The sequence below is a fragment of the Myxine glutinosa genome, chromosome 9 (genome assembly GCF_964187855.1).
Source record: "Myxine glutinosa chromosome 9, kmMyxGlut1.1, whole genome shotgun sequence".
NCBI lineage: Eukaryota > Metazoa > Chordata > Myxini > Myxiniformes > Myxinidae > Myxine > Myxine glutinosa.
Genome location: NC_136269.1, coordinates 68,415,409 through 68,421,870, shown reverse-complemented (window position 1 = coordinate 68,421,870; position 6,462 = coordinate 68,415,409). Strand labels below are relative to the sequence as shown.

General features: G+C 40.2%; 2 non-coding genes across 2 annotated transcripts; both read left to right on the top strand.

The window, feature by feature from the left end:
* Positions 1 to 3,643: 3,643 nt before the first annotated feature.
* Positions 3,644 to 3,715, top strand: TRNAP-CGG (transfer RNA proline (anticodon CGG)). The gene has a single exon. It is a non-coding gene; the product is annotated as a tRNA-Pro (tRNA).
* Positions 3,716 to 6,352: 2,637 nt separating this feature from the next.
* On the top strand, positions 6,353 to 6,424 carry TRNAP-CGG (transfer RNA proline (anticodon CGG)). Its single transcript has one exon. It is a non-coding gene; the product is annotated as a tRNA-Pro (tRNA).
* Positions 6,425 to 6,462: the final 38 nt, after the last annotated feature.

The window sequence follows — 6,462 nt, the reverse complement described above, 5'->3', positions numbered from 1 at the left end:
TGGAGGGTGGAGTGGGATTGAAGAGAGTGAGGGAGTTTGTTCCAGAGGCGGGAGAAAAGAGGAATGAAGGAGTGAAGCTGAGCAGAAAGTCTTGATTTTGGCAGTTTAACCATAAGAGGGTTGCAGGCAGATCTTGTGCGACCTGCAGGAATACTTGGGGGACAGAGCCCAGAGAGAGCTGGGGGGCGGGGGCAAGGCCAGAGAGGAGTCGGTGGAAGACGGAAAGACCACCAACCTGCCTGCGGTGAGTGAGTGAAAGGCCCTTGGAGTTAGCTTCATCGCGGGAGATTCCAAACATTCTCGTTTAAGCAAGATTTGTACTGTAAGCAAACGTTAACATGTAAGCAACGTTTGCCATGTATGGGAGGTTTTGAATGTAAGCTACGTTCCTGCTGTAAGCAAGGTTTGAAACGTCAGCAAGTTTGTTGTGTAAGCAAATGTTTTACTGTAAGCAAATGTTCAAATTTAAGAAAAAGATTTCATTTAAGCAAGATTTTTTAAAGCAAGATTTTTTAATGCAAGCAAACTTTCAAAAAAGTTCGTAGTGTTAGCAAGGTTTATAATGTAAGCAAGGGTTATAATGAAATCAAGGTTTATAATGTAAGCAAAAGTTGTGCGTAAGCAAATGTGCTGCTGTGAGCAAATGCTCTACGGTAAGCAAAAGCCTCAATGTAAGCAAAGTTCACATTTTTGCACGTTTATAATTTAAGGAATCTTATTAAAAGTTTATAATGTTCACATGGTTTATAATGGAAGTCAAGTTTTTAATGTAAGCAAGGTTTATAATGCAAGCACAATTTCTAATGGAAGCAAATGTTCTCATGTCAGCACATTTTCTCGTGTACGCATGTGTTACGTGCTCCTCCACAAACCCCGGTCACGGTGTACCTCCGAGCCCCGAGAGGAGTCACGGCAGAAAGATGTGTTATTCTGTGTGTCAAAGATCAATGGTGAAACCACACCAATAGTTACCCACAAACAAGTATTGTATTAAGGTCACACAAGAATAACAGCACAAAAACAATATTAATCAATTGTACAACAAATATATCATTCCTATGATGGTACCATCAGTTTCGTACAATATAACTCACTGTGCTCCAAATGAGCGAAAAGAACATTCCCAATGTCTCTGTCCCGGCTTCAAGCCAAAGTCGATCCATGCTCCAGTGATCGTCAGAACGATGTTGTATCGAGACCAGAATTCCGTTCGGTTGACAGTCACACTGCCAAAGATGGGCAAAGGTACCCTCAAGAGGCGACTGGGAAAACACACCTTTGGGTATGGACGTTCAACGGTTCCCCTTACGGCGAACCGCAAATTCCTGCTCAAAATCCTCATTAAACACACACACCAGGTTAACGTCTGGATGCGGTGAAATGGTTGAAGCAAGGTGAAGAGCCTGGAGCGATGCGAAATCGGGCACGAGGCAAAATGGCCAACTGGCCCGTACTCGAGGCATAACGGCACTCCAATGATTCTCTTCGGAATCGACCACAAAACCTGTCATGCAGGTTTATCTGTCACAGCGATAACAACTCTGTCGCAGGCATCCCTTTCCCAGGAAACCCAAAGTTCACTCGTGACCCCCGTTCGCCAGCGTTTGCTCAAGACCTCAAAGCAGCTCGGCTCCTTGTCCACCTCACTTGCTTTGCCTCCTTTTCCTCTTCTTCTTCGTCGTCCGGTTCCCGATCCGGTTTCCGGTTTCTTTTTAAAACATTTTAAAATTTATTACCTTTTGAAAACAGTTATCTCCAATTCACTTATACGATAACAATAATAGTACATGGAACCAAAAATGTTTACAGTGGATGAGAACCACAACAACGGAAGTGACAAATCCGTAACAGCATGATTGTGGTGTACACAACATTTTCGTGTGAGTGACTTCACTCATGCAAGCAAAGTTTATAATGCAAGCAAAGTTTATAATGCAAGCAAACTTTATAATGTCAGTAAAGTTTATAATGTTAGCAAATTTTCCAATGTAAGCAACTTTTCTAATGTAATCAAAGTTTCGAAAATGTTTATAATGTTAGCAAAGTATATAATGAAAGGAAAGTTTTGACTGTAAGCAAGGTTTATAAGGTAAGCACAATTTTCTGTGTAAGCACAATTTCTACTGTAAACAAATGTTCTAATGTTAACAGTTTCTCATGTAAGCCTGATTTGTAATGTAAGCAAATGTATATTGTAAGTACCGTTTATATTTGAAGTGAAGTTTTTACCGAAAGCACATTTTTCCAAGTAAGCAACTTTCTTAATGTAAGCAATCCTTATCATGCAAGCATGCTTTCTAATGTAAGCAAAGTTTATAACATAAGCAATGTTGGCACATGTATTCTCTCGGGCACAACAGGTGCCAATATATACACAAGGTAACTTGAATGGCACTCGGCAAAGAGTGGTTACCTCCGCCAGGCTGAACAGTTTACGTTTTGTATCCCACTAATAGGTCAAATCTGGATTTGGATCTGAACCAAAATCTGAGCAGCTTGTTCTTGTCACTTACCCAACTCATCCACCTAGTTTTGTCATAACTCGTCCACAACTTTATGAAATTTCCTGTTAGGTATAGTTTTTGCCCCTATCATTCAATGGTGAAGATTCACTTTGAAAAATCCAGCACCTGGATCTGGATCTTCACCAAAATGTAATCAATTCTTCTTTATCATACACCCAACCATTTATTTATCATACATGCCACCATATGATTCGTCCTATTTTGACTTTTTGACCCATGTTGACCTCAAAATATTGGTAGTTGAAATCAACGACCAAATTTGCAAATCGTCTTCAAATTTCAAGTCAATCGGATAAAAATTGACAATTTTAGAAATTCAGCCATTATTGATATTTTGACCTATATTGACCTTTTGGCCTATGTTGACCTCAAAAATAATTGGTGGTTGAATTTCGTGAGATCATGTTAAAATTCTGTTCAAATTTCAAGTCAGTCGAATGAAAATTGACAATTTTAGAAATGTTGCTTCATGTTGACCTTTTGGCCGATATTGACCTCAGAAATAGTTGGTCCATGAACCTGATATGCAAATCCTCTTCAAATTTCAAGTCAATTGGATGAAAATTGAAGATTTTAGAAATTTGACCTGTGTTGACCTGTTGGCCTATGCTGGCCTCAAAAGGGTGACCGCTATATCAAATGGTCATGTAACATGTGGTAAAGTTTCATTTTCCTCCGCTGAATGTTTTTTGATAAACACTTATTAAAATGCCGATACGTACGTATTCTTCCGATCACTTAACCACGCATTCAGCTTCGTGAGCACGGGGTAATAAATGTACAAGGAAGGTTGCATCCGGCCAGAGTGCAATTGAAGGCCGCACCTTCAACCAAGTAACACCCAAATGAACAGGAGTTCCACAAGTGCGACGATCATGTCGAAGCCTCCGAGAGGAATCCGAGGGCGAAACAGACAGGCCAGTAGTCGTACCGCCGAGGAGGACAGCGCCACCAAGGAGAACCGAAGATGGCACACAGCCACACAACTTATTCTCTGTGGAAAAGTACTTCCGACCAAAGTCCTCTGAAGTCCTTGACAGTCTGCATCAAGAGCTCAACATATGATTTGAGCAAAAGGTCTGCGACTCTTCCGGGATCTGGAAAAAAATTACGGAAGTGGCTCGTTGGTCGAGGGGTATGATTCTCGCTTCGGGTGCGAGAGGTCCCGGGTTCAAATCCCGGACGAGCCCTCAATTATTATCTTTTTAATCAACAGGTACATTTTATAATCCCAATGAGAGCTCGTTATTGATGTAAGCAGTTGATTATGAAACGTTTCCAATGTAAGCAAAGTGTATAATGCAAGCATGATCTGTCATGTAAGCAAATGGTATAATGTATGCAAAGTTTCTAATGTAAGCAAATGTTCGAATGCAAGCAACGTTTTTAATGGAAGCAAAGTTTGTCACGTACACAAGGTTTGTAATGGAGGCAACGTTTATAATGTAAGCATCGCTTATAACGTAAGCACGGTTTATACTGTGAGCAAAGTTTGTAATGTAAGCAAAGTTTCTAGCATATGCTAGGATTAAAATGTAAGTAATGTTCACATGTAAGTAAATGTTCTGATGTAAGCAAAGGTTCCCATTCAAGCAAGATTTGTAATGTAAGCAAAGTTTATAACATAAGCAATGTTGGCACATGTATTCTCTCGGGCACAACAGGTGCCAATATATATGCAAGGTAACTTGAATGGCATTCGGTAAAGAACGGGTACCTCCGCCAGGCGGAACAGTTTACGTTTTGTATCCCACTGATCGGTCAAATCTGGATTTGGATCTGAACCAAAATCTGAGCAGCTTGTTCTTGTCACTCACCCAACTCATCCACCTCGTATTGTCATAACTCGTCCACATCTTTTTGAAATCTCCTGTTTTTTTATGTATCGTTTTTGTCCCTTTCACTCAATGGTGAAGATTCACTTTTTAAAATCTTGCACCTGGATCTGGATCTTCACCAAAATGTAATCAATTCTTCTTTATCATACACCCAACCATTTATTAGCGCTGAGGAAGCGCCTCTAGCGAATGACTTCCAGCCAGTGTAACGCGAATTCCTGTCACAGGAATTCTGAGATCATATAAGTGTGACGTGGCAGTTCCTGATTGGTTCGTGTTGGGGAACCCCTTCTCGCTGCCGACGTGACGTAAATTCGCGCACGCGCACTGGTGAAGCGCGAGATTCGGCCCAAGGTTCTTATTATTATTATTATTATTTTTGTATACAAGATCGAGGCTCGAACCATGATCGAGGCTCGAAATTCCATGCCCGAACCTCAGCGCAATCCAAGAGGATTCACTTGTTTATCATACATGCAACCATATCATTCGTCCTATTTTGACTTTTTGGCCTATGTTGACCTCAAAATATTGGTAGTTGAAATCAACGACCAAATTTGCAAATCGTCTTCAAATTTCAAGTCAATCGGATAAAAATTGACAATTTTAGAAATTCAGCCATTATTGATATTTTGACCTATATTGACCTTTTGGCCTTGTTTGATCTCAAAAATAATTTGGAGTTTAATTCAATGACTAAATATTCAAATATTCTTAAAATTTCAAGTCAATGTGATAAAAATTGCCAGTTTTAGAAATCCAGCCTATCTTGATATTTTGGCCTAAGTTGTCCTTTTGGCTGATATTGACCTCAAAAATAATTGGTGGTTGAATTAAGTGAGACAATGTGAAAATTCTGTTCAAATTTCAAGTCAGTCGAATGAAAATTGACAATTTTAGAAATGTTGCTTCATGTTGAACTTTTGGCCAATATTGACCTCAGAAATAGTTGGTGTGTGACTTCAGTGACCTGATATGCAAATCCTCTTCAAATTTCAAGTCAATTGGATGAAAATTGAAATTTTTAGAAATGTTGCTTCATGTTGACCTTTTGGCCTAAGTTGACCTTTTGGCCTCTATTGATCTCAAAAATAATTTGTAGTTTAATTCAATGACTAAATATGCAAATATTCTTAAAATTTCAAATCAATCTGATAAATATTGCCAGTTTTAGAAAATCTAGCCTGTCTTGACCTTTTGGCCTATCTTGACCTTTTGGCCGGTATTGACCTCAAAAGTAATTGGTGGTTGAATTAAGTGAGATCATGTGAAATTCTGTTCAATTTTCAAGTCAGTCGAATGAAAATTGACAATTTTAGAAACGTTGCTTCATGTTGACCTTTTGGCCGAAATTGACCTCAGAAATAGTTGCTGCGTGACTTCAGTGACCTGATATGCAAATCCTCTTCAAATTTCAAGTCAATTGGATAAAAATTGAAGATTTTAGAAATTTGACCTGTGTTGACCTGTTGGCCTATGCTGGCCTCAAAAGGGTGACCGCTATATCAAATGGTCATGTAACATGTGGTAAAGTTTCATTTTCCTCCGCTGAATGTTTTTTGATAAACACTCTTATTAAAATGCCATTACGTACGTATTCTTCCGATCACTTAACCACGCATTCAGCTTCGTGAGCACGGGGTAATAAATGTACAAGGAAGGATGCATCCGGCCAGAGTGCAATTGAAGGCCGCACCTTCAACCAAGAACACCGAAATGAACAGGAGTTCCACAAGTGCGACGATCATGTCGAAGCCTCCGAGAGGAATCCGAGGGCGAAACAGACAGGCCAGTAGTCGTACCGCCGAGGAGGACAGCGCCACCAAGGAGAACCGAAGATGGCACACAGCCACACAACTTATTCTCTGTGGAAAAGTACTTCCGACCGAAGTCCTCTGAAGTCCTTGACAGTCTGCATCAAGAGCTCAACATATGATTTGAGCAAAAGGCCTGCGACTCTTCTGGGATCTGGAAAAAGACTGTGGTAATGGCTCGCTGGTCTAGGGGTATGATTCTCGCTTCGGGTGCGAGAGGTCCCGGGTTCAACTCCCGGACGTGCCCTCAATTTTTTTTTAATCGGACACCTTCGGTACATTTTA